Here is a 12201-nt window from a genome sequence, read left to right on the forward strand (position 1 = left end):
AAAGTGTTTGGAAGCAATTTAGAAATGCTCTGAGATTCCCAACCCCCTCCTGACTTTTGGAATACGTGCAGTTATTTTTTCTGGCACAGAAACAATCAGAAAAGAACAAAAATGCCAGGATATCTTCCAAAGAAAGACATGAAGGTACTATTTACTTTATTTGTAAACCACCATGACTTCTTTATTCTTACCTGCTGTTACCAAACAATCATTTAATAGTGGGAAAAAAAAGTGGAAGGTGGAGTTTAAGGTCGGGGGTTGGGTATGCAGTATTCCTGAACAATTGCAGAGAACTGTTCTGTCACTTTTATTTGGTTGGTGTTTAACTAAATTTTTTTTAATGTTTACTTGTTTTTGAGAGAGAGAGAGAGAGAGAGAGAGAGAGAGAGAGCGAGAGAGCATATGAGCAGGAGAGGGCCAGAGAGAGAAGGAGACACAGAATCCAAAGCAGGCTCCAGTCTCTGAGCTGTCAGCACAGAGCCCGACACAGGGCTCGAGTCACTGGATACATTTTTTAGAAGCAGCATCTTGAAATGCAATGTCAATTGATTTAGAATTCCTAATCATTACACTTTATTCCTAAAAATTGGTAACAATGAGAACATTGCTTTTTAAGTAGATTGTGGTAGGTTGGGAACCTGAAATGAGGGAGAAAAAAAAAAACCTTAAAGACTGATGTTTTTCAAAGTTACAGAATTATGTGGGATTTGTTGGCTAGTAAACTCATTTCCATTGGCATTTCTTTAATATGTGAAAGGTAGTCCACGGTTTCTATCCACAGTGATCTCCTGTCTGTAGAACAATGCCCAGTCCTGATAACTCTGTGCGTGAAAATTAAGCATTGTTCCTCCAAAACTGGCAGGATTAATGTCTTTGTTTTCTTTTTTACAAATATCCCTTGTGGCTGAACCCCAAATGGTTATAATTTGTTTATAGGACTGACAAGCGGGGGCGGGGGACAGGGGAAGAAGAAAATCAATCCCAAGCAGGAAACCTGAATAAAGATGATGACAAGGGTCACTAGATAATCTCTTTGTGCTTCGGCAACTAAAAACATGCGTGCGGTCCAAGAGCATCTTGCTGGTTCCTACGCTCTCTCATCTCCGTACAGCTCTTTTCCGTGTAGCTCCCAGACTTGCACATCTGTTATGTCTCGACCCCATTTACAACTTCCTCTGTCAGCTGGCTCTATCCTCAACCCACCCATGGTTCCTGGGAAGAGTTTTCCTTAAAACTAAGAGGTTGAGGTGCGTATAGGGTGGGTGGGAGAAGCTTTTCTCCTCTCTAAAGGTACTTCAGGCTCTATTTTTTAGCTTTCGGGAGACCCAAGAATAGATTTGAGCAAAATGTTCTTAAACACAAAGTGTTCTTCAACCCTAAACGCTCAGAGTCTGTCCTTACGTCTTTGTTTCCTTTCTTCCCATTAACATTCAAAACAGAGCTTTGACAGGGCAAGAAAGCGGAAGAGTTTTCACGATTCAGCCTGCTACATTTTATTCCGCTCCTTTTTTCACATTCCACGCTGGTCTTTTCCCAGCCACCTGAGTCTTCACACAGTTTTACCATCTTCCCCATCTTAACCCCAATTTAAACATCTTCAGGAAGCCAAACAAAACATGCCCGTCTGCTCCAGATGTGTCAAATCAAGTTCTCCTATTTTAATTTTTTTCCAGGCACATCCTCCAGCAAATGTATAAACAGGTTGCTTTTTAGAAGAAGTAAAGATTAATCTTTCCCTGGAAAAAAGAAAATCACGTACACTTTGGAAACTTTGGCCATTTCTCTCTCCAGAGAAACATCGTGTAAATGAAACTCACAGCCTGATTCTTCCATGTGCCAGAAGGGGAACGGCAGCCCCGTGCTTTGTTCCCATATCCTCTGCTTGATCTGGCTTATTATTCTCTGCTGAGAAGAAAATCTGCCCCACAGCCAGATACTTGCCTTTGGCCCATCTCTGGGCGGTTTGAAGAGAGCGCCGCACGATGTCTGACAAGGCGGCCACGCTAGATAGTGTGAGGTGATCAGAAGACGCCCAGGCTCCGTGCTCTTGTGGCAGCTTCTCCCTCTCCAGGTGTTCTGTCCCATGAGATTGCACGATTCAGTCACCTGTTCTGTCAACAATTCTTTGTTAACAACCTATCGGGTAGGAAGCACTGCTCTGGGGTCTGGGGATCCAACAGTGAGCAAGATACATGTCAAGTCCCTGCTCTCATGGACCCAGAGACAGACAATAAGAAGATATACCACTATATATATATACTATATAACATGGCAGGTGGAGATGCGTGCCCTGAATTAAAATAAGGCAGGTTCCATGGATGGGGAGGGGCCTGGGCAGAACAGGGCTGGGAGCTCAGGGGGGCCTTACCTACTGTGGCCAGGAAAGCCTTCCGACTGAGGTGACATTAGAGCAGGCACACCTGAAAGAAGTGAGACGGTGACTGGGAGAACAGAAGCCTGGGGCTGGATCATGGTTGGCAGGTCGAAATGTCTCCAGGAGCCCCAACTAGCTACAGAAGAGGGAGCAAGGGGAGAGGGGAGGGAGAGGAAGTGAGAGAAATAACCTCAGGTCAGAGCATGAGGATTGAGCTTCTCAGACTCTACCGTTTGTACACATCCTCCAAGGACCTTGTTAAAGTGAAGACCCCAATTCGGTAGGTCTGGGGCAGGCCCAGAGACGATTTCTAACACACTCCCAGGTGACGTCCTTGACACCGCTGGTCTCCTCACCGGGCTCTGGGTAGCAAGGACGTGGGCCATCTTGGCCACAGTGAGAATTGTGTCTTGAGTGGAAAGAAATGGGAAGTCTCAGAAGCTTTTAAATAAAGGGAAGTGGGGTCTGACCGATTTCAAAGGAGCCGCTCTGGCTGCCATGTGGAAAATGGGGCTAGGGAGGAAGTGGGAGACCTGGGGGGTGGAGGGACTGGTGATTGGAGTGGTCCAGGTGAGACGGAGCCGTGTTGGGACCCAGTTCATGCTGGGGAGGAACAGTCACACCCGGCCGCTGCTTCACGCAAATGTGGGGATCGGCCCTGCCGTCCAGGTTGAAGCTCACATCAGGTGTTAGTTAACCTGTGGCCTAGCGGAATCCTGCGGTTCAAAGGGTCTTCAATGAGTTGGTGAAACCAAGTCTGAGATGCTTGCTCCTGGGATCTCAGCTGCCTCATTCCTGAATTTGATTTCTATTCCCGACATGCGTGTTACTAGTGAATTAAATATGAAGTCATCCCCTGGTGTCCCTGTAATGTGCGTTCGCTATTGCAGGTGAGGTATTTTTGTCCATCTCCAAAATAAGCCAGCGTGACTTGTGTTGCATCACAATGTGGCACATTAGACTAAAACAGTACCCATTTAATTTTTGAAACTTTATTTGTGTGTCTTTAAATTTAGGGCACGACGCTGGACTGTAAGTTCATCTCAGGAAAAGAAACTTCATTGGGGATAGAAACTAATATCCAGCCGGTGGTGTATCATACTGGGGTAGTCTTGCTCACTTTGAATTCCTCAGCTGAGTTATTTTTCTTAATAATCATTATGTATAATTCAAAACATTTATATTTTTACCCCTCCCACTGGTTTTATAATTTTCCCGAGGAATCTTCCAAAATGTATTCAAATTGTCCTAGTGTAGCGTTTCTCAACTAGGAATGATTTTGACGCTTATGGGACATTTGGCAATATTTGTAGACATTTTGATTGTCCAGACTCGGGAAGGTGCTACTGGTGTCCAGCGGGTAGGGGCCAGGAATGCTGTTAAACATCCTCCCTGCACAGGACAGTCCCCACAACAAAGGGTTATTCATTACTAAATGTCAGTGGGGCCAAATTTGAGAAACCTCCTACTCCAGTAACCCTAAGAACTCACAACTGTAGGAAATGTAATCCACCAAAGACCTCAAGTGCTGTGCCCTGGGCTTTGTCAGACATGTGCACTGAGCCATCCTCCTTCCCACAGGCTGCTCCCAGCCAGTGACTGCGCATGGCATGGCTACTAGGGCAGCTCCTTCTGGGGAGAATAGGGATTCCCCTGAAGGTCAGCGTTGGCTCCATGATTCCCCAACACCCTTGCCAAGACCTGCTTCCACAGCACAGCATCTAAGACACTTTGGCCTAACCTCCTGCCTCCCCTCTCCCCTCCGCTCTTGCCAGACTGAGGGCTCTCCCCGTCTTTCTCAGCTCCCTCCCGATTTTCTCGGAAGACGTTTTCCCCAATAAAATCCTTGCGCATTTTATCCCATTTTAGGATCTGCTCCACAGAGGGCCTGGATTAATATATCATGGCATGAAATAATTGAGAATAGTGAATTTATGAACCTTCCCCATTATAGCAATAAGGGAGGCAAATGTTCTAATAGACAAAAATGATTCCTAAGCGAGAGCTTGGCTATTAAATTGTTAGGGCAAAAAGAATTAATAAAAAACTAGAAGACGGGGTGCCTGGGTGGCTCAGTCGGTTAAGCGGCCGACTTCAGCTCAGGTCATGATCTCGCGGTCCGTGAGTTCAAGCCCCACATCGGGCTCTGTGCTGACAGCTCAGAGCCTGGATCCTGTTTCAGATTCTGTGTCTCCCTCTCTCTGACCCTCCCCCGCTCATGTTCTGTCTCTGTCTCAAAAATAAATAAACGTTAAAAAAAATTTGTTTTAAATAAAATAAAAAATAAAGAACTAGAAGATAAAAATATTTAGGAACAAACTGAGGAAACCCAATTATTCAAGAAAACACAGCAAAACAAAAAGAATTAGTTCTTGTTCATCTGTTTAAAATGCAACTCGAGCCTCACCTGAAGCATCTAAACTTAGGAACCAGAATGAACCCTCCCCCCCACCCATGCTCACTTTTGAAAACCCGGACCTGTTCCAGGCACGGTCTGGATGGCGTCATTTCTAATTAGTGAGATAATTTCCATTTTTGGATGTTTGAGACAAACATCCTGCCATCCTCAGAAAGCCTGTCAGTATTTGCAGCTCTGTCTACTTCGTGTGCGAACTACCCATAGGCTTTGGTCAGGAAGAATCCCGTGTGTGGGCACATCCTCATAGACCACTCAGCGCCACTCCCTTCCCTTTACTGGAACAGTCTGCCTCCCTTCTGTGTGCTTTCATGGGTAGATTCTGCCCAGACAACGATCACTCTCTGTGGGTTGCCAAACTCCACCCTGCTTCCTGGGGATATATGAGTCCCTCCTTGCATGGCATGCCCCTCAGCCACCCACCACTGCACAGGTGGCCCCTGAAGTCAATGGTCCTGAGACTCCCAGGTCCCGATCTGTGCCATTATGAACCCCAGCCAGAGAAATACTCAGATCTTATTCCCAACTCATACGAGATTGTGTTTTCTTTGGATGTAACCTCTTTTTACACTTTTGAGATATATTATGCTGATGGATAAAGTGGCAATTCTCTCCCTCAAGCTAACATGATGGCCTTTCTGAAACACACTCTCCCTGCCCCCAACCATCAAACTTAAAGAAGCCCAGGAGATGCTCCAACTTTATTCTGGTGCTTGCCGGTCAGGTATAGGGCTGACCTACTCCAGAGCTGCATGTGGCTTTGAGGCGGGGGGGGGGGGGGGGGTGCTCTGCAAGGGGCCCTAGTATTTCAATGCCTTCTCTGTGCCAAGCCACATGCACGTCACTTGTTATGCACTAACTAATTTTATTCCTACAAGAGTTCTGTGGCATGGTATTTTTCATCTCATTTTATTGATGAAAACTGAGGCTCAGGAAGTTTAAGTGACTTGCCCAAGATCACAGGGTTAATCGGCGGCAGGAGAGTCATTTGTGCATTCCCATTCAAATTCCAAAAGTGCTTGATATGTCTAGATTATATTCTAGGCAATACTAGTTTTCAGTAGGCACTCTCAGTACCCAGATAGGTATTTGAACCTACTATGTTTTTCTGGCTAGTATATAGAGTAGCACCACTAAGGAACCTCTACCAGAAGCCAAAGTCTCCACTCGGGTATGGAGGTAACTGGCAGTCCTCCCGGGGTCTACTCACCAGTGCCAGCTGATTGAGAGCAAAAGCCAGTCTGTTAGGGCAGTGCCCAAGTTCCTGATTCCACTGCAGAAGTTGGGAGCCAAGTCAATATCATCAGTCACCACATTGCGTCAACAGCCATCACTTACATGCGGTAGGTACTCAGTAAGTGCTGACAAATTCCTATGGTGAATAAATGAAGGAACAAACAAAAGCATTTGTAAAAGTCACCAGGTTGTAGAGTAGAATGAGAGATTTAAGCTCATCTAATTCAAACTTCTGCAATATCCCCACCAAGTGGTTATCTAAATTCTGCCTGATACTTCAATTGGCAGTGTAAAGAGTCTGTGAGAGAGTCTGTCCAATTTACCAGGACTTGGGCTGTTCAAAAGGAAGCCCTGGTCAAAAGACACTTTTGAAAAGGAAAGTGCAAGAAACTAGAAATAAGGAAGAATTATTTTACGTGACAGCTTATCAGCTTAGAGATTTTGTTTGCTCAAAATTTTGGTTCAACTTGAGAACATTATGCTAAGTGAAATAAGCCAGACACAAAAGTGTGACTCTACTTCTATGAGGAGCCTAGGATAGGAAAATGCATAGAGACAGAAAGTAAAATGATGGTTCTCAGGGGCTGCGGTGAGGGAGAACACAGGATTATTGTTTAATGTGTACGACGGTTCAGCTTGGGAAGATAGAAAAGCTCTGAGGATGGTTAGTGGTGATGGCTACAGAAAGACGTGAATGTTTTTGACACTGCTGAACTTCACGCTTAAAAATGGTTAAGATGTCAACTTTTATGCTATCTGTATTTTATCACAATGAGAAAATTTGTTTAAAATGAGTACGTTTACACAAGACCAAGAAGCATTTAAGTCATCACTTTCAGATATGAGAGTACTTATGAGTATTGGTATAAGGATATTCTGAGGCTTGAAGGTGAAAGTTAGGTGAACAACTCCCCTTTCTGAAAACTTACCCAACTCTCAGAGGCTGGTGCACTAGGAACTGGATGACACGAGTTTTAACTGGATGCTGTTCAACGATAATCAAGGCTATAGGGATTTTAAATGTCTTGAAAAGCTTGAGATGGAATGTAACTGGGCACAGGGCACCATTAGGATGGTGTATTTGTGCCTCTGGTGGGCAGAGTACAGTCTGCACAATGTCAGACCAGGGCTTTGGCTGGATGGTAAGTTTTCTCTCTCTCTCTCTCTTTCTCTCTCTCTCTCCCTCTCTCTCCTTCTCTCTTTCTCTTTGTCAGTTTCAAAAGAAGCCATTAACTTATAGCTACTCAGGACTTCCCACTCTGAATATGAAGAGCGTGTTGTTTTCCTCTTAGATCCAGACTAAACTAGTTGACTGGCTGGGAGCCAACAGAAGGGGTGTATACAGTCTTCATTAGGCCAGATTTACCATCCGCCTTCCATAAGTGGTTCAACATGCCTTGTGACGTGCTTTCCATCCTGCAGTGGTTCCTGCTGGCAAAGCTTGCAGTTGGCTTCCTCGTGTAGAGAGCTAATTTTCTCTAATTGCTTCCAATGAGGGGTGGGAGGCGGGGGGGGGGGGGGGGGGTGGGTGCCTTGCTCAGGGCCGCTGCTTTCATTGGCCTCACCAAGTCGTGGAAGCAACTTTCATGCTCATGGTCTTGTTCTGGATATTTGAGTGGGAAGGTAAGGCCGCACATCCTGAGATCGACAGATCTTCAACAGACTGCTTGACTCTTAAAGATCTGACTCACGTGGCCTTTAAAAACTTTCTTTGTTTTGTTATGATTTTTCAAGGAATTTTATTTCTGATCTTAAGAATAATTTGTACTCATTATCTTTTGAAATGGGCAAATAAAGAAAAAGGTTTAAAAAAAGCACTAAAACCATCTTCCACTGTATTAATCTAGGAAGATCACTATTAACATTTTATCCCCATTTTATTTTTTAAATAAGTCATTTGAGAAAATATCACATATGACAGATTTATATCTTACCTAACGTTGTTTCACATAATATCAAAAAACATAATTTTTGATGACTCCGTAAAATGCTATTGCCTAGATGTATGTTTTGTACTTAATATATGTGCTGTTGATCATAGTGTGTTCCAGACATACTAAACAATCTCTGTCCTTATTTATGATATTATTTTAAGGTTGAGTCCTAAAAGGAATACTGGGCTGAAGGGCATGTGAACTTTTAAGCTTCCTGGTACATAATTCGAAAGTATTATACCAATTTCTAGTGTGTCACATGGCACCCTTAACCAGCATCAAGGGTTACCTTCTTTGTCAATATGATAAATGAAAAATGGCACTGTGTTGTTTTAATTTGCATTGCTTTGATAACTGATGATGTTAAAGATATTAGGTCTTTTTTTTCCTCATTTCTCCATCCTTTATGAATTCCTTCAGAAGCCATTTTTTGGGATTAGGGCATTGTATGTTATGTCTAACACATAAAGCTAGTCAACAGCAAGGGGATTAATCCATTATTCCAGTTGTCCACCAAAAGAAAGGTAGAGATAAGTTCATTAGGGTAAAGGACAAGTTAGCTTTTTGTTTGTTTAAAGAACATGGGTAGAAGGTATCCCAAAGCCAGAATGGAATGCAGTCCAACCGTATCGTAAAACACATCTGAAGCCCAATCAAAGGCAGTATAAGATGGCAGATGACGGGGTGGAGATGTACAGAGACAGCTTTTGTGTCTGTTAGAGTTTCTCCAGAGTCTGGCCATGATGGCATATTCCAATATGTCATTGTTGCACCACTACCTTGTAAGGTGCTGGCTTTCCATTCCACTTTTTGAAATACAGTGAGTTCAAGTGAATACAGTCACACCTTGGTGACACATCCATCAGGCGTTCCCCAGATCCATGCTTAGAAAAGCTTCTATCACAGAGTGTGTCTGTCTTATCTTTTTGGAAGTGGCTGGGTCCCGAAAATTGACCTTCTCTGTCTTTGTGTTACAAAGACTGTGTGGAGGACCTTGTGTTTGAGTTTCAGTTTGACACAGAAGCATTAGTTCTAGGGCATCTCTTGGGCCACTTTAGGTCCATAGTACCTGCCAAGCTTCCTAGAACACTGTGGGGCATAACAAAATGTTGCACAACTGTCATGGTATAGAATACACTTAGTTTTGGTAGCAGATGACATTTTTCTTGGCACCAGAAGTACTTCCACAAATAACAGCCCACTGGTCCTCCTTATCGGAAATCAAAAAGCCTGACTTGCCTCTGGCTCTGTGAAATTATTACCTAAATATTTTTTAGACTCTGTGTGCCTAAGTCTTGGTCAGAATATCTTCTTAGGAATCATTTATAAAACAGGGGCACCTGGGTGGCTCAGTCGGTTAAGTGTCCAACTCTTGATTTCGTCTCAGGTCATATCATAGTCTCTCAGTTTGTGAATTCGAGCCCTGCACCTGCTTGGGATTCTCACTCCCTCTCTCTCTACCCCTCCCCTGCTGGAATTTTCTCTCTCTCTCTCTCTCTCTCTCTCTCTCTCTCCAAATAAATCACTGTAACATTAAAATAAATTAATTAAAAAGAAAAAGAAATCAATTATGAAACATATAACCTTGGAACCTGATTATTAAATCAGGCATTTTAAGCTGGAAAGGACCTTAGAGATCATTTAGTCCAAATGAATGACCCATTTGACTGTTGGGAAAACTGACATACAGAGAGCTAGAACTTGCTTAAGGGCCACTGATGCACCGGTGGCAGGGGTAGGACTCCGTAGTCTCAGTGCAGAGGTCTTTCCAGTACATCATGTCGAATTCTGTACACTTGTTCACAGATATAAACTCAAAGGGCTCAGATAGCAAGATGAGAGCGTGAAATTTTATGGGACTAGAAGGATCCTCAGCAGTTATCTGGTATTGAAGTGTCCAGGGGACATGGCCACAGTTATTCTAGAATAAGGTAGAACAAGGACAGTAATATACCTCTTGACTTCCAATCCAGTGCCCTTTTCCCTACAGGACACAATGCAACATCAAAAAGCATGTTTTCTCCAGGGCTGGCTGAGGTTGGGCAGTTAACATGTTATTTTTGGTTTCCTATCTACTCAGGGTAGAGGGTCCTGATTTTTATTTCATGTGTGTACTTGAGACTTGGTGATGAGGTTCTGAATGTCTCACTGTAGGTGGTGTTTTTATTGTTACCATGTTGTCTTCCTCTAAAGAGTTTTTACAGTGAACCAGAAAGCTGTCTGGTTTATTGCTACGGTTGTAGGCAGGAGGGAACATGGTGTGTGGCTTCTGAACAGACGCTGGCTGCTCTTTAAGTTCAATGAAGTGAAAAAAAAAGGCGAGTTAATTGACTACAGACATATGCAGGAGCACTCTCAGCCGAGAGCAGTAAGTTCTTCTGGAATGTGAGTGCTTACAAGGCAGCCAAAAGTACTCTCCAAAGCACTGCATCTGTGGACCCATGTACTTTCTCCATAAGAAGGCTATCACTGCTTGCTTCTTAGGGATACTGTGTCAGGCCATCAGTAATTTTTGGAGATTCTTCTGCATGTTGTGTGTGGTAGGATACATGTAAGTAAACAAGGTGCCTCCACTTAGTGGTGGCATCTTGGTATTTACACTGGTTGGCTGAGTTTTATTAGTTAGATATTGCTATATGACTTACCACCCAAAAACTCAGTGGCTTCAATAATGAAAATTTATTACTCCTCATAAGCTTGGTCCAGGGTGGCCCAGGCTTGGCTGGTCTCTGATGAGCTCTCCCCTGCCTCAGTGGTCAGCTGGCTGGTCAGCCGGGCACTGGATGTCCCAGGATGCCTCACTTACATGTTTGGCTATTGGCTGGCTGCCATGCTGGTCCCTGTGTCCCTCATTATCCGACAGACCTGCCGAGTTTTGTTCCTATGGTAGAGGCAAGGTCCTGAGAGAGAGTTGAAGCAGGCACAGAATTGAGGCATGGGTTTGGGCTGGGACACTGTCACTTCTGCCACATGCTGTGGTTTTGGCCAAGCTACAAGGGTAGCTCACATTCAGGAGGAGGGGAAACGGACTCCCCTCCTTGAGGGGGAGGGGGTGGCAAAGCCCAGTTACAAGGGGTGTGGATACAGGGAAGGGCACAACTAAGGACATTTTTGTAATTAACTTGCCACAGGCTTAAGGAGGTTTGGGGGATTTATCTTCTACTCTAGCCGATTTCAATCACTGTGGCCTCGAGAACATTTCTTAAAGATGAGACATCTTTCATGAATCCACTGTCCTGCCGAGGGGCTGCAGTCCCGTCGCACCGCCAGACCTCCTGTGCTCCTGTGCGCATCCGTGAAAACCCCCCTTAGCTTGGGATTGTAGCACCTGAATACATCTGCCAGCCGCTTGTACCAGCCCCTGGGTCTCTGCACCTGAACACAGAACTCAGAACACGGCAGTGCTCTAGAAACGGAAGAAAAAGTGTGTCATTCCAAAATAAAAAATGAAAAAAGGTGTTGGTTGTCTTCTCACTTAGAGATGAGCACATTCTCTTTTGGGTCGTTTTATTTGTTTGCTTTCGGGGCACCTGGGTGGCTCAGCCTGTTAAGCAGCTGACTCCTGATTTCTGCTCAGGTCTTGATCTCGTGGTTTGTGAAATCAAGCCCCCCATCGGGCTCTGCACTCTAGCAGTGCGGAGCCTCCCTGGACTTCTCTCTCTCTCCCTCTCGTTCTGCCCCTCCCCCCACCTCTCTCTCTTGAAATAAATAAATAAATAAATAAACTTTAATTTGTTTTCAGTCTGTTCCTTGTTTCTGGGGTACCCCCCCTTTTTTTTATCAGATACAGATATCATACCCACATATCATGTCTAAGATCCAACAACCTAAGAGAGAAAATGAACCTGTCCAAAATTAGCTACCCTCAGAGTACCTAGGGTAACAAATATATTTGTTCATACTGCACATATATTACATATATATATTTGCATATACTGCGTGTATATTATACATGTATCTCATTAATAGTACACATATTTGTGATTCACATTTTCCAGCTGGCTCATGCCAATCTCCAGTGATTAGAACCAAGAGTAGGAAAAAAGAATGCATTGCCATTTTCAATCAGTGTGAGTGACACTGAATGGTTGATTCCAAAATGATTATTTTGCCTAGGGCAAAATAGATAGGCAAGTCAAATAGAAATTATTCCTAATCTCAACCTGCTATTTAGAGGAAAATTGTTTTTCTAATGCTTATTTATTTATTACTAGAGAGAGAGAGAGAGAGAGAGAGCGAGT

At 44.0% G+C, this 12201-nt stretch overlaps 1 protein-coding gene and 1 long non-coding RNA gene across 3 annotated transcripts in view; one reads left to right on the plus strand and one right to left on the minus strand.

The window, feature by feature from the left end:
• NRG1 (neuregulin 1) overlaps positions 1-12201 on the plus strand; it is a 1114285-nt gene that overhangs the window by 647592 nt on the left and 454492 nt on the right. The window lies entirely within an intron of this gene.
• Positions 1988-6156, minus strand: LOC125164432 (uncharacterized). Its single transcript, XR_007151761.1, has 3 exons — positions 6001-6156; positions 2369-2510; positions 1988-2106 (listed from the first exon to the last, which is right to left on the minus strand). It is a non-coding gene; the product is annotated as an uncharacterized LOC125164432 (long non-coding RNA).

The sequence above is a fragment of the Prionailurus viverrinus genome, chromosome B1 (genome assembly GCF_022837055.1).
Source record: "Prionailurus viverrinus isolate Anna chromosome B1, UM_Priviv_1.0, whole genome shotgun sequence".
NCBI classification, from domain to species: Eukaryota; Metazoa; Chordata; class Mammalia; order Carnivora; family Felidae; genus Prionailurus; species Prionailurus viverrinus.